This window comes from Mytilus californianus, unplaced genomic scaffold, assembly GCF_021869535.1.
Source record: "Mytilus californianus isolate M0D057914Y unplaced genomic scaffold, xbMytCali1.0.p SCAF_3, whole genome shotgun sequence".
Taxonomy (NCBI): domain Eukaryota; kingdom Metazoa; phylum Mollusca; class Bivalvia; order Mytilida; family Mytilidae; genus Mytilus; species Mytilus californianus.
Genome location: NW_026262679.1, coordinates 13,541,916 through 13,564,006, shown reverse-complemented (window position 1 = coordinate 13,564,006; position 22,091 = coordinate 13,541,916). Strand labels below are relative to the sequence as shown.

Below are 22,091 nucleotides of genomic sequence, written 5' to 3'. Positions count from 1 at the left end.
ATGTATTGATAGTCCAAAAAAGGGGTGTTCCAACCCCGGGACCCCCACCACTGAATATTGAATTAATGTGCGATTTTTACGATTTTTTAAAGGGAGAATGGGGGGATTGAATGGCACATTCTGCATTTTTTCATCAAAATAAAGATCACAGCCTGTTTATTTTAAATTGAATTAGGCCCCCCTCCCCACTTTCCGTTTCATCCATAAAAATCAAACGTTAGATTAATTACCACTAAAATATTTCTTTAATATATTACTTTTTTACGAAGTTGCATTTTAAAAAGTCTTAAATGTGTACAACATTCATCTTTTACTTGAAATGGTTCTTTTTTTATCAAATTATTAGATTCCTGATTTTTTTCTTGAAAAAAAACTCGGTTGAAGGGAAATGAAAAAAAAAAATGTGTTTATACTATAACTTACATTTCTGCTTTATGGCTATCTAAGTTTCTCAAATGTTTAGTCTTGCAAAATGTATTATTACTTTCTTGAAACGTCGTACAAGTCAGACAAAACAAAAGTAACAAAAAAACAGACCGGAAACAACCTGCCGTATAGTTTTTCTGCACTTGTAGTGATTGTTAGGTGTACATATATGTCTCGTTTGGTTTATCTAACCTTGACCTCATTTTCTTGGATCGTGATACTTGTAGTAAAGCTTTATAATTAGGACTATCAAATCAATGATTAGTAAAGAAGGCGAGACATTTCAGCATGTGCACTCTTGTTTTTCATTAAGCACCATTAAAGTCAGAACGTAGCTCCCATAGGCTCGATGTAAAAAAAAAAAACAACATAAAATAAAAAAAAATTCCTACCTACCTACCCTTACTTATTTTTAAATGTAAATGGAACCACACATACTATTTTATTTGGCCTTACCTCCTTTCCAAACAGCCACTTACAGGACTTACTTTTTGTATTTGTTGTTAATTTGTTCTTGTCCTGAATATGCATGAAATACTTGCCACTGGATGTGAAGCAAAAAATGTGCCCTTTGGCTTAGAATTTTAAGTATAATAAATGGCTAGTGTTTTGACCTAAAAATTTACTTTTGACTACTGTCAAAGCTGTGTATCTGGAAAAGTTTTGACAAAGCATGGACTAGATACTTGAAATTCGAATACATTTTCTGTTTTAGAAAGATTGAAACTTAAGTTAAAAAATTCATGAAAACAACGGTGATAGTCTTTTTTTTTTCTAAATGCCTTCACATATTTAGCTGCTGTTAAGTATGAGAGTCTACAATGATGATGGTTATACAATCTTTTTAGCTTACCTGGCCAAAAACTGTTCTTAATAGAGGAATTCTGATGGGGGGGGGGGGGGGGGGGGGCAAAAATGTTCAGAATATTGAGCTCTACCAATTGTTCCATGTCAGATGTCAAAACTGTCAGGTGAATTCTTATAGAAGTTATTGCCCTTTAATGATTTTTTTTTTATCATTTCCTTTGATGACAATTTGATCATTTTTTTTGGCAATTTTGCCGTATATCTTTCACATTATAATAGATAGATAGAAACTTAAATAAGCAAAGATGATTGGAAAGACAAGATCTGCATTTAATACAATATGGAGGAAATTTTCTGACATTTCCTTATTGCCTTTTAATGATAATTTTTTCTCTCAGTTATTTTGCATATGCCTTACATGATTAATTGAATTATAAATGATAAATAGAGACTATGAATAACAAAAATAATCAGCCAGGCAAGATCCACAAACAAGTCGAATTTTGTCAATATACATGTAGTGAGTCGACTGTCACTTTTCATAGGAGTGATTGCTCTGAAATGAGGATTTTTTAACCCTCTTTTGTGTTTTGAGCAAAAACTGAAGAAGACAAAGGGAAACTAAACAGACAAAATGATCAGCTAATAATTATTATACAAGATCAATTTTTTTGTGATGAACTTTGTTCTTGTCTACAATGTTTTATAGAGTCCATTGTTGATTATGCATTTAGACCTAGATGAGCGACACAGGCTCTTTAGACCCTCTAGTTTCTAAACAACTTCACATATTTAGCTGATGTTTAGGATGTGAGTCTACAGTGAAGAGTTACAGAATATAGATTAAATTCTGCACCACTGATTCGTGCAGAAATTACGTGCTTTGGACTTCGAATATTTCATGAAAATAGCTGTTAATCAGACTCTTTTTTTGTTTTTTAAATGCCTTCACATAATGAGCTGATTTTCAGTTCTACTATGATGAGTTACAGATCGTGTAAATGTTTGTTTCCAATCTGCTGATTTTTAGTATGTGAGTTTATTACGAGTTACAGATCATGTTATTGTTTGTTTCCACTCTTCGTCTATGTTAGTCGTCTAGGTTAGTCTATGGAAAGGTATATACTATGAAATTTAGAGCGAGGGGCTTGCCCCTAGCTCTTAATTTCATAGTATATACCTTTTCATAGACTATCCAATTTAGCACATATTTACAACTCGAGTAATCTTTTAATTGGTCTATTGATAGTTTATTTTGGCTGACTACTTGTATCACAGGTGTTTGTAAAAAAGAGCTCATTAACGAAGTTTTGTAATTCTACTCACTAGTATTATTGTAAAATATGTGATTTCAAAAGGCCCTTCACTCCAGAATGAAAAGATGGTAGCTGCTGGTGTAAGTATGTATATTGATATAAAGCGGTGTTTTACTATACATGTTCTTCTTACATGGTAAGATGACAAAATAAATTGACCAAAAGCAGGCAATAATTATATTGCAGTGGAAGCTTTACATGTTTTGAAAACATTTTTTAATTTCACAGTAAAACTCAAGCTATAATAAATTTGAAACATATAGATAGTTTGTCCCCATAGATATAGTCTAGCAGATAGGCATTAAAAAGCAACTACCAATAGATCAGAGATTATAGGTTTTATGTTTTGTGTTTTTTTTTTTTTTTTATTATTTCAAAGTAAAAACTAAGATTTATCAGAATACGTTTATATGTATATATAGGTGGCACATTATCTTCAGACATAATCACAGTTTTTCAATGCATGACATCGTCCTGAACATGCATGAAATATTTGCCACTGGACATTAAGCAACCAATAATCAATAAATCAATCAATTCATGACAAAATAGATCACCTTCCTTAAGAGAGTTTAAAAAATTATCACCAAGTTGCTTTAATTTTCCTGCACAAGGTTTCATAGTACACACTTTTCTGTGTACAAAGTAATTGCATGGATGATACATTAATTATCGTAATTTTAAGAAATCGTTGTACTCTAATCAAGGTATAAAGAACCATATGTATTACCCTTTATTTAAGTGATGAAATTTGCAATTGTCAAAAACAATTTTTAGATCCAAAGATTTTAATAGCAGGATATTTAAAAATCAACGTGAAAACTAATTACAAACTATTTAATGTAATTTGGAACACAGCATTATATTTCAAAATAGCCAGTGGCAATTTTTGTTTTAAATATCTTGATTACGATACAATGAAATCATACCCTTGTGGTCATTCATGCGTAGTTACTTAGTACACAGGAAAAGTATGTACTATGAAAATTAGAAGGCAAATATAAGCAATTTGATTGGACGAGAAGTTGTAAGTATGTGCTAATATGAAAAGGTATATACTATCCAATTTTAGCACATATTTACAACTCAAGTAATCTTTTAATTGGTCTATTGATAGTTTATTTTGGCTGACTACTTGTATCACAGGTGTTTGTAAAACGGAGCTCATTAACGAAGTTTTGTAAATCTACTCACTAGTATCATTGTAAAATATGTGATTTCAAAAGGCCCTTCACTCCAGAATGAAAAGATGGTAGCTAGCTGCTGGTGTAAGCATGTATACTGATATAAAGCGGTGTTTTACTATACATGCTCTTCTTACATGGTAAGATGACAAAATAAATTGACCAAAAGCAGGCAATAATTAAATTGCAGTGGAAGCTTTACATGTTTTGAAAACATTTTTTAATTTCACAGTAAAACTCAAGCTATAATAAATTTGAAACATATAGATAGTTTGTCCCCATAGATATAGTCTAGCAGATAGGCATTAAAAAGCAACTACCAATAGATCAGAGATTATAGGTTTTGTGTTTTGTGATTTTTTTTTTATTATTTCAAAGTAAAAACTAAAAGATTTATCAGAATATGTTAATTTATATATATATATAGGTGGCACATTATCTTCAGACATAATCACAGTTTTTCAATTCATGACATCGTCCTAAACATGCATGAAATATTTGCCACTGAATATTAAGCAACCAATAATCAATAAATCAATCAATTCATGATGAAATAGATCACCTTCCTTAAGAAAGTTTAAAAAATAATCAAGTTGCTTTAGGTTGCAATTCTGTAAATATAGACAATGCAATTTCCCATAGGAACTCCCTTTGCGGCCAAAACTGTGACACTTTTACTATGAAGTTTCGTGAAAAATAATATCCCAGAACGGACAGTTTATATGCACTACTATTTTATTCAAAGGTCAAAATATAGGGCTGTGCGGCATATTTTCAACATTTATATGCCCTGAACTTCTATGAGTTTAAACTTATACTAAAATGCTATACAACCCTTACCTTCATATTTGGACCTCCTAAGAATTAAAATTTAGGCGCTACCATGTTTTTCTGTACTGGTTACATTCCCAAGTGATGTCTCTATGAGATGAAACACAGAGATCATAAATGGGAACCAGTACATTAACAAATCAACATATCTATGAATATTATATATCTCCCCAAAAGAGGCGTGGTTTGAGAAACAGCTGTATTTACAAAGTGCAACCTATGCAAACATTTATTCAAATAGAAAACCTTCTAAAAACACTTTTTCTCACAACAATACTTATTTATCAGAATTATAGCCTTAAGGAAATCACTGCATATACATGTACTCTTAAGTTTCCATTTACAGTACATTTCATACCCCTACCCCTGTTTCAGTTTTTTAAAGAATTTGAAAACAAGACTTTAATTATTGCCAGCTTACCCTATGTGCATGTTTTCTGACATGAAATGTATAAAACATGTTTGAAACTATTCTGATAACAAATTGAAAGCATTTTAGAATACTATAAATGTATTGTTTAGTAGTTAATCATTCCAACATTCAAGATTATACAAAGTATCCAATCCTGCCTGTGTCTCCAGTCCACATCTTACTGTATGCCTATTTGTCAATGAAATTTCACAATTTCTGTCTCAAATGGTCAGTTGAGAATTCTTGTCACAACAGTTTCATCTCTAACCATATAACTAACATAAGTTAGTTAATGTATGAACTAGAAGTGTCTAAACAAAGCCATATTTGCAAAATTGTATTTAAGAAGATATCAGTCTGGTGCATAAATTCAATAAAAGCTTGATAGAAAAGACTGCTTACATCTTATTTTTGCAGAACTTTCCAGCACAGTTATTGTTTTGTTTACAAAAGACCTTGAAAATAATAAAATCATAGCATTTACAAGTTAAATTATCTGTTTTATGACCCAGGGTTGGCATTTTTTCTGTTTTTTGCCCCCTGGGGCCTCACATTTCCTAAATATTTTCCCTGTTTCTAGCAATGTGGAATATTTAGTATATATTTAGGATAGAACACAATATTGTAAGTTTTATTAAGGTCTTTTTGTAATCTTAGCTTGTACTTTTTAATGCTGCGGTCACAAAAAAACATATTTAGGTGTTATGGCTTACTTTTGGATTATCGACAGGACAAAAATAACCCAACAAAATTATTTAGGAAGGATCAATGAGTTGCAATGACTGTGAAGAGTAAATATAAGCACTTCTAAACAATTTAAATCACAAATAGGCATACATTATGAATTTATTTTGAATTCAGGGACTTAAGTAAACCATGCATACTGTAAACTGTGAATTTATGCTGAGTCATCATAGTTAAGGCTCAGGATTTTCTCAATCTTCATGAAATATTTATAAAACTTCATATTTGAGTTAAATTCTTTAAAATCTCTGCGATAAACCAGCTAGATTTTGTGAAATTCTGTATGTTCTATTTTTTTAACCCTATACAGTTTGCAATTCTGTAAATATAGACAATGCAATTTCCCATGGGAACTCCCTTTGGGGCTAAAACTGTGACACTTTTACTATGAAGTTTCGTGAAAAATAATATCCCAGAACGGACAGTTTATATGCACTACTATTTTATTCAAAGGTCAAAATATAGGGCTGTGCGGCATATTTTAACATTTATATGCCCTGAACTTCTATGAGTTTAAACTTATACTAAAATGCTATACAACCCTTACCTTCATATTTGGACCTCCTAAGAATTAAAATTTAGGCGCTACCATGTTTTTCTGTACTGGTTACATTCCCAAGTGATGTCTCTATGAGATGAAACACAGAGATCATGAATGGGAACCAGCTAGTACATTAACAAATTAACATATCTATGAATATTATATATCTCCCCAAAAGAGGCGTGGTTTGAGAAACAGCTGTATTTACAAAGTGCAACCTTTAATTTTCCTTCACAAGGTTTCATAGTACACACTTTTCTGTGTACAAAGTAATTGCATGGATGATACATTATCATAATTTTAAGATATCGTTGTACTCTAATCAAGGTATAAAGAACCATATGTATTACCCTTTATTTAAATGATAAAATTTGCAATTGCCAAAAACATTTTTTAGATCAAAAGATTTTAATAGCAGGATATTTAAAAAATCAACGTGAAAACTAATTACAAACTATTTAATTTAATTTGGAACACAGCATTTTATTTCAAAATAGCTACCCTTCATGCGTAGTTACTTAGTACACAGGAAAAGTATGTACTATGAAAATTAGAAGGCAAATATAAGCAATTTGATTGGAAGAGAAGTTGTAAGTATGTGCTAACATGATCTGTAACTCATCATAATAGTATGTGAGTTTATTATGATGAGTTACAGATCATGTTAATATTTGTTTCCACTCTGCTTATTTTTTGTATACACGTACTATATAGGATGAGTTACAGATCATGGTAAATAATGTTGGTTTTTTGTCGAGCCTGCGACTTTTGTCGCAGAAAGCTCGACATAGGGATAGTGATCCGGCGGCGGCGTTAGCTAACTTCTTAAAAGCTTTATATTTTAGAAGGTGGAAGACCTGGATGCTTCATACTTTGTATATGAATGCCTCATGTTATGAAGTTTCCGTCAGTCACATGTCCAATGTCCTTGACCTCATTTTCATGGTTCAGTGAATACTTGAAAAAAAAGTTAACATTTTTTGTAATGTTAAATTCTCTCTTATTATAAGTAGTAGGATAACTATATTTGGTATGTGCTTACCTTGCAAGGTCCTCATGCCCGTCAGACAGTTTTCACTTGACCTTGACCTCATTTCATGGATCAGTGAACAAGGTTAAGTTTTGGTGGTCAAGTCCATATCTCAGATACTATAAGCAATAGGTCTAGTATATTCGGTGTATGGAAGGACTGTAAGGTGTCCAACTGGCAGGTGTAATCTGACCTTCACCTCATTTTCATGGTTCAGTGGTTATAGTTAAGTTTTTGTGTTTTGGTCTGTTTTTCTTATACTATATGCAATAGGTCTACTATATTTGATGTATGGAATGATTGTAAGGTGTACATGTCTAGCTGGCAGGTGTCATCTGACCTTGACCTAGTTTTCATGGTTCAGTGGTCACAGTTAAGTTTTTGAGTTTTGGTCTTTTTTTCTAATACTATATGCCATAGGTCAACTATATTTGGTGTATGGAAATATTTTATGATCTATATGTCAGTCACGCAGGTTTCATATGACCTTGACCTCATTTTCACGGTTCATGCTCAGTGTTGAGTTTTTGTGTTTTGGTCTGTTTTTCTTCAACTATAAGCAATAGGTCAACTATATTTGTTTTATGGAAGAATTGTTAACTGTACATGTCTGCCTGGCACGGTTCATCTGACCTTGACCTCATTTTCATGGTTCATTGGTCAATGTTTAGTTTTCTTGGTTAATGTTAAGTTTATGTGACAGTTTTAATAAAGCTTTATATTTAGGACTATCAACATAATATCAATGATTAGTAAAGAAGGTGAGACATTTCAGCGTGTGCACTCTTGTTGTGTTTTGGTCTGTTTTTCTAATACAGTATGCAACAGGTCAACTGTATTTGGTGTATGGAAATATTGTACGATGTTCATGTCAGCCTGGCAAGTTTTATTTGACCTTGACCTCATTTTCACAGTTCATTGATCAATGTTAAGTTTTTGTGTTTTGGTTTGTTTTTCTAATACTGTATGCAGTAGGTCAACTATATTTGGTGTATGGAAATATTTTACGATGTACATGTCAGTCTGGCATGTTTTATTTGACCTTGACCTCATTTTCAAGGTTCATTGCTTATGTTAAGTTTTTGTGTTTTGGTCTGTTTTTCTTACACTTTAAGCAATAGGTCAACTATATTTGGTGTATGGAATGATTGTAAGGTGTACATGTCTAGCTTGCAGGTGTCATTTGACCTTGACCTCATTTTCATGGTTCAGTGGTCAAAGTTAAGATTTTGAGTTTTGGTCTTTTTTTCTAATACTATATGCAATAGGTCAACTATATTTAGTGTATGGAAATATTTTATGATCTTTATGTCAGTCGCGCAGGTTTTATTTGACCTTGACTCATTTTCACAGTTCATTACTCAGTGTTAAGTTTTTGTGTTTTGGTCTGTTTTTCTTAAACTATAAGCAATAGGTCAACTATATTGTATGGAAGAATTGTTAGCTGTACATGCCTGCCTGGCATGGTTCATCTGACCTTGACCTCATTTTCATGGTTCATTGGTCAATGTTTAGTTTTCTTGGTTAATGTTAAGTTTATGTGACAGTTGTAAGAAAGTTTTATTTAGGACTATCAACATAATATCAATGATTAGTAAAGAAGGCGAGACATTTCAGCGTGTGCACTCTTGTTTTCTCTTTGCATATAATTTGCAATTACAATGGGCTTTGGACTGAACATTTTGTGAAAATAATAGTTATTCAGACTTTTTTATCTCACCTTGCCCACCTGCCAACCAACATGGCCAACATGGCTAAAAATAGAACATAGGGGAAAAATGCAGTTTCTGGCTTATATCTCTAAAATAAAGCATTTCGAGCAAATCTGATGGAATAAAAATGTTCATCAGGTTAAGATCTATCTGACCGCTGCCCTTGAATTGATAATTTTGCTGAATTTTTGGTTATTATCTTTCATATTATTATTATAGAGATAAACTGTTAACAGCAATAATGTTCAGCAAAGTAAGATCTACAAATAAGTCAAACATACAACCAAAATTGTCAATTGACCCCTTAAGGAGTTATTGCCTTTTATAGTAAATTTTTTACAATTTTTCGTAATTTTGTAATCTTTTACTAGAATCCTCTCCACTTAATAATCTACTGGTTCAAACAGAATTTAACTTCTTGATTGAAAAATATATCCGATGACCCTGCCATGGCCACCATGGCTAAAAATAGAACATAGTTGTTTATAGAAGGCTACAGGATGATTGTAAAAATAAAAATTTCACAATTTGAAAACTAATTAATTTTAATAATAAGGGGTCTTCAGTTACTATTGTAAACAGATATAAGATGTGGTATGAGTATATATATAAAAGATGTGGTATGAGTATATATATAAGAAGATGTGGTATGAGTGCCAGTGAGACAACTCTACATCCAAGTCACAATTTGTAAACCATTATAGGTCTAAGTACGTCCCAAGACTCAACATAGAGCCTAAGTCTACAATGGGATGACCTGATTTTTTTTCATGGGCCGGTGCAATTTTGGGAGGTTTGGGGGTTATAACTTCTGCTTGATATTTTCCATTTTCAGAATTTTTAATTAACTTTTCTATAAACCATCAGATTGTTTCTTTCGGCATACTTATATTGGGTGAATGCTTCCCTGCCTAATTTTTTTGAAGGTCGTTCTAGGTTTAGTTTCTAAATACTCTCTCATTTTGAGCTGATTTATAGTATGTGAGTCTACTTTAAAGAGTAACAGATCAAGGTTAGGTTTGATATAGTTCCATTGATTTTTGCTGAAATTACGGGCTTAGTGGACTATGTGAAAATAGCATGTATAGGGGTAAATTCAGTAAAAAATCTCCCATTGACTGTAATGCTAATCTATGTCTTGAATTAAATATATACCTGATTTACCTTTAGAAATTAGAAAATTTCATATATCATTCATGAAAGTATAAATGTAGCCCTATCATTTGCAACAATAAAAACATAGGGTCATGCGGCATTTTTGGGCCTTCACATGGCCTTGTTTACAAACACTGTAGATTCGCACTTAATTCCTTCACTGACCCCCATTACTTTTCAACCCTGTAGTAAAAAAATTTAGTACATTCAGCATTTATTTTTTATTTTTTTTCAACTCTAGTTTTTATCCATCTATCAAAAAATATTTATTACAAACATTATCTACCAATCAGAAGAGCACATGACTTCAGTTTTATACAGAAAGCTCTCCCCCAAATGGGCGGTCCCTGATGACGTATATTTATTTACTGAATTTACCCCTATAGAGACTTTTTTCTTAACTATCACATATTGAGCTGATTTTCAGTATGTGAGTCTGCTTATGAGTTACAGATCAAATTTATGTTTAGTTCTGCTACGCTGATATTTGCAGAAACAACAAGCTTTGGACTTGTAATGTTTTTTTAAAATAACAGTTATACAGACATATTTTGGTTCTGCTCCACTGATTTGTGCTGAAATAACGGGCTTTGGACATTGAAAATTTTTATGTGAGCCGGGCTTTTCATGTTGTTCAGACATGTCTAGTATTTAAAAACATTTTTATGACCGTGCAACAAAGTTGTTGGTCATATAGTTTTACCTTTGTCTGTCATTCCATCATTCCGCAACAAACCATTATATGCAATTTTTAAAGGCAGTGCTTTAATGCCTTTCTAGTTGCCGGGTTAATCCTTCCTTCTGCGATATCCAACTTATATACGTGGGGGGTCGTTAGGCTCCAAGTAGATCTGGAAATGTTGAATTCTCTCCTCTTCTTATTGTGATATAAAATGTTTTTTGTTTCATTTCATTTACATTGGGAAATAGAGAAACGATCATTGTGTTTTGTTAGTTTTAAAAACTTTTGATATATTTGTATTTTGCATTATAAGCAGTCAACTGATTGACAAACTAGAATTATTTGAATTCCGTGTGGAAAGAGCTCGGGTTAATTTCGAGGGTTATCTGCAATCTATATGTTTATAAATCATTTCAGTCGTTGATATAATAATTAAAGGTCGACTGAACATGAATTATATTATACAATTTAAAGCGCATTTCTGTTTATGCACGTGAACCCGTCTAACGTTATTGTTATTTCGCAGTTATATAAAGTAGCAAATTATCGTTCCTGAATAGGTGGCGCCGTGGTAGCCGATCCTGTTCCTCAACTTCCGGTTTCTGCACTGTGCAACTATTTCAGTTACATTTTTAATTAACGATGCCAAGTACTTGTTGTTGTGTACCTGGATGTCATTTAAGAGGAGGACATGCATTTCCAAATGACTTAAAAAGAAGGAAAAGTTGGATCAACGCCATGGCCCATACGCAGATTGGACGAGAACACGATTTCGTGGAGTCCATCTCAATCAGCTGTTGTTTGCAAGGCACATTTACTGAAAAAGACTACATGCAGGAAACTATTCATGGTAAAACTCTATTTTCTTTTTGAAATATATAGTTATATATGTAATCGCCATGCGAATAAACCAAAGTCTGTTTACAACCGCAATTATCGTTTTAGAATAAAAGGGGTGGTTAATTCAAGACGTCATAATTTTTTGGATTACGATTCAATGTGATCTGTTTGAGATTTTTTGGTGATTGCTACAATTATAATGATTTCTTACAAGAGGTATATCATACTGAGAATTATTTTAGCAGTAATTATGCTAATGTAGTAATGACAGGAATGCATAAGCTATGCCTCATAGACTTTCTTGAAAAATATCAATGACAATGTTAACAGGAACAAAACAATGACATGCTCTCATCTATATTATAGTTATTTAGGTACAAACAATGTACGTTTGTTGCATAAGTCTCTCATTGTTTGTCCTTTGGATTTACATAACATACATTGAATCAGGCAAACATAGTTTTATCCAGATTGTAATAAATAAATCTAGTTAATATTTCGCCAGGTAATACGAAGTATACATTGCTAATGGAAGTTCATTTAATTATCAAAAAACTAATGTTTTATAACCTTTTTCAGGGCGCAAACCCACCATTCAGAGACTAAGTCTACTGCCATTCCCAGCCTATTTTCCTGGACCAAGCAAGAGACTGAATCGTCCGCAAAAAGAAAAATCAGGGCAGTTTCCTGTGAAAACAAAAGAACTAAACTTGATGAATATTGTAGTAGAAATCTAGAGGAAAGTTTTGATTGTAAAGTTGGTTCATTCATACTGCAGAAAGGATTTATGACTGTCCACCACCAACTGCCGAGCTAATGTTGAGCTTCACAGATAGAATTATGCAAACACCATCAATGCCTATGTTTTCAGCAGAGAATTTTGAAATGAAGACACGTGACTCAGCCATGCATTTTTATACCGGTTTAGAGTTGTATACTAAATTTTTATTTGTTTTGACCACACTTGGTCCAGCAGCACATTGTTTGAGATACATATATTTACAAATTGATAGGGTGTCAGTTGAAAATCAGTTTTTTTATGACTTTGATGAAATTGAGGCATTATACAACCAACTTTGAACTTTCTAGATTCTAGATTGAATCTAGTGTTAAGACTATTGTGTATACATGAATTGTTTGTATGTCTAAACAGTGGTGTGAGGCTAACACTTGGCCATCTAGTGGTTTAGTCAGGTATTTTTCACCATCCAACTTCAAATTAAAGTTTCCTACGACTTTGATTATTATTGACAGCACAGAATATCCTGTGATAAAACCTAAAGCTCCTAGAGCTCAGGCAACCTTTTCATCATATAAAAACAGAAACACTGAAAATACTTGTATGTTCGACACCTGGTGGTTTAGTCAACTATGTCTCTAATGCATATGTTGGTTCTACCAGTGACTATGAAATAGTTGAAAGATGTAGAATAGTTCAATTATGTGATCCAGGTGACAGTGTGATGGCAGACAAAGGTTTAAATGTGCAAGATTTGTTTGCTAACTTTTTTCAAAAAAAGAAACAGAATTAGTTCCAAAACTCTTATACGGGATAGAAAAGTCTCCAATTAACATGTGCACATAGAGCGAATTATTGGACTTGGCAAAACATACAAAATTCTAATAAATCCTATGAATGGAACTGAAACAAAACTTTCATCTGAAATAACATTTAGTTGTACTATGTTGTGTAATTTTAGAACTTGTGTTGTGCCAAAGGATGCATAAATAAAAGTGACGCAATGAATTTTGTTCTGAGATATATATATTTATAATTACATGCACATGTAAATTGTAATGCATATAAAAATAAGGAGATGTGGTATGATATTCAGTGAGTTTATCGAACTAAAGTGCATAAGAAATGGGTTTAAGCAGTTACAGGTGTTACTGTCACCGTACAATCTCCAACAATGAGAAAAACTTGTACCGTGTAAAACATTTCAGAGATCTTACCACTAAGTTTTGTTGTCTCACCTTGACTTTGGTGAATTGTTTATATCTGTTGATGTAAATATAAAAAAGAAGATGTGGTATGATTGCCAATGAGACAACTCTCCACAAGAGACCAAATGACACAGAAATTAACAGCTATAGGTCACAGTACGGCCTTCAACAATGAACAAAGCCCATACCGCACAGTCAGAGCTCTATAAAAGGCCCCGAAATGACAATGTAAAACAATTTAAACAAGAAAACTAACGGCCTAATTTATGTACAAAAAATGAACGAATATAACAAATATGCAACACATAAACAAACAACAACCACTGAATTACAGGCTCCTGACTTTGGGACAGGCACATACATGTACATACAGAATGTGTCGGGGTTAAACATGTTAGCGGGATCCCAACCCTCCCCCTAACCTGGGACAGTGGTGTAACAGTACAATATAAGAACGAACTATAAAAATCAGTTGAAAGAGGCTTAACTCATCAGATGGATAAATACAAATACAAGTGGATGTGGTCGGGTAGTTGTACATCCAAACAACAAAAAGACACTAAGTACAGATCTGAGAGTACTCAAAGTTACTGACAGCTAGTTCAAAGCCACTAACAACTGATAAAAAAATCTTGCATCTAAGACTAAATTATCAATCCGTAAGCTCCCTTTAGAATTTTATAAATTTTAGATTTTACATTTCTGAGTTATGGGGTTTTATTCATTAAAAAAGGGGAGATTTTCCAGTTTTTGTCGAGCCTGCGACTTTTGTCGCAGAAAGCTCGACATAGGGATAGTGATGTGGCGGCGGCGTTAGCTAACTTCTTAAAAGCTTTATATTTTAGAAGGTGGAAGACCTGGATGCTTCATACTTTGTATATGGATGCCTCATGTTACGAAGTTTCCGTCAGCCACATGTCCAATGTCCTTGACCTCATTTTCATGGTTCAGTGACTACTTGAAAAAAAAGTTAACATTTTTTGTAATGTTGAATTCTCTCTTATTATAAGTAGTAGGATAACTATATTTGGTATGTGCGTACCTTGCAAGGTCTTCATGCCCGTCAGACAGTTTTCACTTGACCTCGACCTCATTTCATGGATCAGTGAACAAGGTTAAGTTTTGGTGGTCAAGGCAATATCTCAGATACTATAAGCAATAGGTCAAGTATATTCGGTGTATGGAAGGACTGTAAGGCGTACATGTCCAACTGGCAGGTGTCATCTGACCTTGACCTCATTTTCATGGTTCAGTGGTTAACGTTAAGTTTTTGTGTTTTGGTCTGTTTTTCTTATACTGTATGCAATAGGTCTACTATATTGGGTGTATGGAATAATTGTAAGGTGTACATGTCTAGCTGGCAGGTCTCATTTGACCTTGACCTCATTTTCATGGTTCAGTGGTCAAAGTTAAGATTTTGAGTTTTGGTCTTTTTTTCTAATACTATATGCAATAGGTCAACTATATTTGGTGTATGTAAATATTTTATGATCTATATGTCAGTAGCGCAGGTTTTATTTTACCTTGACCTCATTTTCACAGTTCATTGCTCAGTGTTAAGTTTTTGTGTTTTGGTCTGTTTTTCTTAAACTATATGCAATAGGTCAACTATATTTGTTGTATGGAAGAATTGTTAGCTGTACATGCCTGCCTGGCATGGTTCATCTGACCTTGACCTCATTTTCATGGTTCATTGGTCAATGTTTAGTTTTCTTGGTTAATGTTAAGTTTATGTGACAGTTGTAATAAAGCTTTATATTAAGGACTATCAACATAATATCAGTGATTAGTAAAGAAGGCGAGACATTTCAGCGTGTGCACTCTTGTTGGACAACAACTCAAAAATGCTTTAAGCAGTTCGCATGAAACTTTGGTGAATTATTTATAGCTATTGATGTAATCTCCCTATAGATTTTCATAAATTTCAAATATGACATTGAGAAGAAATTGAACTTTATTTGTTTATAGTCTGGCAACAGATTTATTAAGTATTGCGCAACAGCACAGTGTATTGCACAACAGCAAGAAATCTTTAATTGAATATAAATTCAATTCATATAACCGATTTCAAGTTCTTTGACTACATTTATTCAGAAACTATAATATGTCAAATATTTAATTACAATCCAAATTCAGACCTGTATCAAGCTTGAATATTGTGTCCATTTTTGCCCCAACTGTTCAGGGTTGGACCTCTGCGGGTGTATCCAGCTGCGCTCAGCGAATCAGTTTATTTCTTAATTAAGAACTCCTTTTTTCATTCATAAATTACTTTAAACTTGGAAATATAATTTTGCTTGGAGTTATAGTTTCTTAAAAAAGTATTGTCATTGAAAGAGTTGACATGTTGCAATGTACATTTATTCTACATAGTTCTATGGTACCAAGTCAAAAGTTTATATAAAAGAAAGAAGTCAAAGGTTTCCCATCATAATTAAGTTACATACATTTTTTTTGTACCTGAGGTCGTTGAATATAGATCATTATATAAATAAGGAGATGTGTTATGATTGCCAATGAAACAACTATCATCCATACTTAACAGTAACAAACCACATTTGCAGAGTTGAATAAAATACAGTTGATAACATTTACTTATTACTAAAAAGAAAATGCCTAACTATTTTAAACAGTATTTGAATATCAATTATATGGTCATTTTTATAAACTTCCTGTTACAAAACCTTGAATTTTTCGAAAAACTAAGGATTTTCTTATCCAAGGAATAGATTACCTTAGCCGTATTTGGCACAACTTTTTGGAATTTTGGTTCCTCAATGCTCTTCAACTTTGTACTTGTTTGGCTTTATAACTATTTTGATCTGAGCGTCACTGATGAGTCTTATGTAGACGAAACGCGCGTCTGGCGTATTAAATTATAATCCTGGTACCTTTGATAACTAATTTGACTATAAACATAGATAAAAAAGGTACAAACTGGACATAATGCACTAGTTCATAAACAAGTGAGAACAATCACCTTCATATAGTGCTCAGAATATGACATTCATATAACTTGTTCAATATCATTAGAGAACTCTAAATCTTAAATACTGAAAGCCACCTCTGATAAGTACACTGTACTATGCAAGATAATGATATAACTGGACTAAAAATACACACAACCTGTAATTAACTGCCTTTACAGCGCTTTCGCGCTTTGATTAGCTCACCTATTCAAGGCTTTTGCCATCACTTGGCGTTCGTTGTCGTCAATGTCATCCATCGTCGTCCTCCATACGGTATGGACTATTTTAAACATCTCCTCTGAAACTACTGAACCAATTTCAACTAAAGTTAAGCTGAATGATCCTTAGGATATCAAGAATAAAGTTTGTGGTTAATTTTCTGTTTTGTCAATGCGACCATGGCTAAAAATAGAACATAGGGGTAAAATGCAGTTTTTGGCTTATATCTCAAATATAAAGTATTTAGAGCAAATCTGACATGGGGTAATCATGTTCATTAGGTCAAGTTCTATCAGCCTTGAAATTTTCCGATGAGTCTAACAACCAATTGTTGGGTTGCTGCAACTGAATTGGTAATTTTAAGGAAATTTTGCAGTTTTTGGTTATTATCTTGAATACTATTATAGATGAAGATAAACAATAAACAGCAAAAATGTTCAGCAAAGTAAGATCTACAAATATGTTTTATTGTGACTAAAATTGTCAATTGACTCCTGAAGGAATTTTTGCCCTTTAAGGACAATTGTACACAATTTGTTTATCATGTTTTCTAACTTTGAAAAATCTTCTCCTCCGAAACTACGGAACCAAATTAAACCAAACTTAAGCTGAATGATTCTTAGGTTATCTAGAATAAAGTTTGTGTTTTATTTTCAGTTTCCTCAGAAAACACGGCTGACATGGCTGAAAATTTATTTTCAGTTTCCTCAGAAAACATGGTCGCCATGGCTAAAAATAGAGCATAGGGTAAAATGCAGTTTTTGTCTCGCCTTGACAGAGTCAAAAAGCAAGACATAGGTATGCTGTTTCCGGCAGCGTCAACAATGTATTAGTTTGTGATTAGGTCTAGTTCATGGTGAACCACTAGTGGTAGGTCAATGATATTTGGTATGCAGTTGTATTAGCATTGGCACATCTCATTACCAAGGAGAATATTTGGCCCCGCCCCCTCAGTTAAGGTCTATTGACTTTGAAACTTTGCTTAGTTTACATGTATTAGTTTGTGATTAGGTCAGTTTATGGGGAACCACTAGTGGTAGCTAGGTCAATGATATTTCGTATGCAGTTGTATAAGCATTATCACATCTCATTTCCATGGAGAATATTTGGTCCCTACCCCTCAGTCATGGTCTATTGACTTTGAAACTTTTGCTTAGTTTACATGTATTAGTTTGTGATTAGTTCAGTTTAAGATGAACCATAAATGTTAAGTCAATGATATTCAGTATGCAAATGTATTGGCATTTGCAAGTTTCATTTCCATGGAGATTATATAACCCCACCCCCTAATTATGGTTCATTGACTTTGAAACTTTTACATAGTTTACAAGTTAATGTTTGTGTTTAGGTTTGTTTAAAGGGAACGACTTATGAAAAGTCAATGGTATTTGGTTAACAGTTGTATTAGCATTGGCACATCTCATTTCCATGGAGATTGTTTAGCCCTGTACCTTCAGTTATGGTTCATTGACTTTAAATATTTGCATAACTTGCATGTTAAAGTATTGCTACTTTAATTTCAACATTTCCATTATCAAAATAACAAATAGGCGAGACATATCTCTGTGTTAACAGTTTATTGACTTATATCTCAAAAACTAAAGCATTTAGAGCAAATCAGACAAGAAGTTAAAGTATTCATTAGATCAAGGTCTACCTGTCCTGAAATTATCAGCCAAATCAGGTATCTGATTTTTAGGTTATTGCCTAAGATAAACTGTAAACAGCAAAAATGTTCAGTGAAGTAAGATCTACAAATTAGTTTAAAGACCAAAATTGTCAATTGTCCTCTTAAGGAGTTATTGCCCTTTAAAGAAAATTTTTCACGATTTGTTCATCTAGTTTGCTTACTTTAAAAAAATCTTCTCATTTGAAACTGCTGAATTAATTTCAGCCAAACTTGGGCTGAATGAGTTTCAGAGTATCTAGTATAAATTTTGTATTTTATTTCCTTGTACGTCAAGAAACATAGCCATTATGGCTAAAATGGAACATAGGGGTAAAATGATTTTTTGTTGCTTTTAAGATGCAAGAACATTTAAATGGCATTTTAAAGCCACTCATTAATATATATTGAAAAGCAAAAATAATCATTGATGAAATATTTAAGGCAAAATTTACAGGTGAGCAATTCAGGCTCTTGAGAGCCTCTTGTTTTCTTAACCATGTTAACGCCTTCAGATATTGGGTTCCGTTTTGCTAATTTTTGCTGAAATTCAGGACTTTGGATTTTGATAAATGGTTGAAAATCAGTTATCCTGATTTTTTTCTAAACGCCTTCAGATATTGTGCTGATTTTAAGTATGTTAGTTAACCATGATGTGTTACAGATCAAGTTTAAGTTTCATTCAGATCTGCTGATTTTTGCTGAAAGAACGGGTTTTGGACTTTGAAAATTTTTGAAAATCAGTTATACAGATTTTTTTTGTATATATGCCTTCAGATATTAAGCTGATTTGGACTTTTTTTCAATACGCCTTCAGATTTTGCGCTGATTTTACGTGAGTCTACAATGATAAGTTACAGATCAAGTTTATGTTTCGTTCCAATATGCTGATTTTCATGTCAGTTTCAACACATCTTGGTAGATCTGCAGTACAACCACTTCCTGTTTGCTGAAATTTAACAACTCATTGATCAAGGAAATTTTTTACCAAACTAGTATTGGTTTTGAAAACTTGATACTATTCATGCATGTTTGTGTCCACATATGTTGCTGAAATTCAACTTTTGGAGACGGGGCCTTTCATGTCTTTCAGACACATTTAGTTTGTATTTTTCTTAAGCTTTGAAATATAAAGCAACTTTATAAACCAACTTTATTCTTAGAAAAAACTAAAATTATCAAATAATTGTTCAGAAAACTATTTGACAAAGTGGCTTGGTACTTAAAATGCTTCATGGGGCCAAAAAATATATCTTTTGCATGATTAAAATTTGATAAATCTTCATTAATCAAGGCTTCTGAACAATTATTAAATATGATTATATGCAATGTAAACAAACAAGTTTGTGACTTTATGTCTGCTTACCATGTATTGTATACATAGTAAATAAGGCACACACTTTTGACTCATAAAAAATTACTTTTTCAATGTCCTAATTTAATAAAAGTTTTAAATTAGAATTGTGGATGGTACATGTATTTGTTGAAAAGTGAATAAATAATGAATTGATAATAAGTTGTCGTGGAATAGAATTTTTTGCAATATTAGCACAATTTAGATTAGTTCTGAGCTTACCTCGTCTGTCAGGTGTGAAAAAACATGGTAAAAACTAATCAGCGATCATTATATAAATAACACATAGCTGAAAGGGTGATAGAACAATTTGTTACCCCGAGAAAACTGAGGCGACAATGTCTTTTCGAGGGGTAAATTTTCATGATTTGGTTTGCATAAAATTACAAAATTGCCTTCTTAATAAATATTTTTCCAATCTTATTTCTATTAAGTTGTTTCAAATTGGGGTTGTCCATTATAAAACTAGTTTAAATTATTTTTGATTAAATTTATTTCCATATTTAAGACATTTATTTCAATGAGTTATTTTATGTGTATGCCTTCTCTTTATCTTGTTTCTTCATACAAAATTTTGATAAAAATCTTTTTTTCCAATTTTTTTTTCCTCAGCAGTACTTTAAAATGATAACATAACTTGAAGAAATTCAAAGCTTTTCCAATATTACATTACCCATAGCCATGCTTACATCAATTAAAATATAACTTTTTAGCTCACCTGGCCCAAAGGGCCTAGTGAGCTTTTCTCATCACTTGGCGTCCGTCGTCCGTAAACTTTTACAAAAATCTTCTCCTCTGAAACTACTGGGCCAAATTTGACCAAACTTGGCCACAATCATTATTAGGGTATCTAGTTTAAAAAATGTGTCCGGCCATCCGGCCAAACAACCAAGATGGCCACCATGGCTAAAAATAGAACATAGGGTAAAAATGTAGATTTTGGCTTATAACTCTAAAACCAAAACATTTACAGCAATCTGACATGGGGTAAAATTGTTAATCAGGTCAAGATCTATCTGCCCTGAAATTTTCAGATGAATCGGTTAACCCGTTGTTAGGTTGCTGCCCCTAAATAGGTAATTTTAAGGAAATTTTGTTGTTTTTGGTTATTATCTTGAATATTACTATAGATAGAGATAAACTGTTAACAGCAATAATGTACAGCAAAGTAAGATCTACAAATAAGTCAACATGACCATAATGGTCAGTTGACCCCTTAAGGAGTTATTGCCCTTTATAGTCAATTTTTAACAATTTTTCGTAAATTTTTGTAATCTTTTACAAAAATCTCCTCTGAAATTACTAAGACAAATTTAACCAAACTTGTCGACAATCATCATTAGGGTATTTAGTTTAAAAAATGTGTCCGATGACCCCGCCCCCGAACCAAGATGGCCGACTTGGCTAAAAAATAGTACATAGGCTGAAATGCAGTTTTTGGCTCATATCTCTGAAACCAAAGCATTTAGAGCAAATCTGACGCGAATAAAATTGTACATTAGGTCAAGATCTATCTGCCCTGAAATTTTCAGACCAATCAGGCAACACATTGTTGGGTTGCTGCCCCTGAATTGGTAATTTTAAGAAAATTTTGCAGCTTTTGGTTATTATCTTGAATATTATTATAGATAGAGATAGCTGTAAACAGCAATAATGTACAGCAAAGTAAGATCTACAAATAAGTCAAACATGACCAAAATTATCAATTGACCACTTAAGGAGTTAATGCCCTTTATAGTCAATTTTTTACAATTTTCATAAATTTTGTAAATTTTTGTAAATTTTTACAAAATATTTTCCACTGTAACTACTGGGCCAAGTTCATTATAGATAGAGATAATTGTAAGCAGCAAGAATGTTCAGTAAAGTAAAATCTACAAACACATCACCATCACCAAAACACAATTTTGTCATGAATCCATCTGTGTCCTTTGTTTAATATGCACATAGACCAAGGTGAGCGACACAGGCTCTTTAGAGCCTCTAGTTCATTTTTCAGAAAACTGGTTATGATGTAGGATGCCATTTCTTTTAACAAAACATTGTAACAGCATGGATCCCTATAAGCACACTAACTTCTAAGTGTATCCTACATCATAGACCATATATTACAATGTAATGTATTTTTACAAACTTGTAAAGAAAATTTTGATTGAAAATAATTTTACTCATCTCTACTCTGTAGATACAATACAATTTGCACATACACTACACCTGGACTGAAGACTTATGACAAAATATCCAAGTTGAATGGGA

The 22,091-nt window shown here is 32.7% G+C and overlaps 1 long non-coding RNA gene across 1 annotated transcript; it reads left to right on the top strand.

The window, feature by feature from the left end:
• The first annotated feature begins 7,464 nt into the window (after positions 1-7,464).
• Positions 7,465-15,455, top strand: LOC127733000 (uncharacterized). Its single transcript, XR_007996553.1, has 3 exons — positions 7,465-7,711; positions 8,120-8,446; positions 14,971-15,455. It is a non-coding gene; the product is annotated as an uncharacterized LOC127733000 (long non-coding RNA).
• The last annotated feature ends 6,636 nt before the right edge of the window (positions 15,456-22,091 follow it).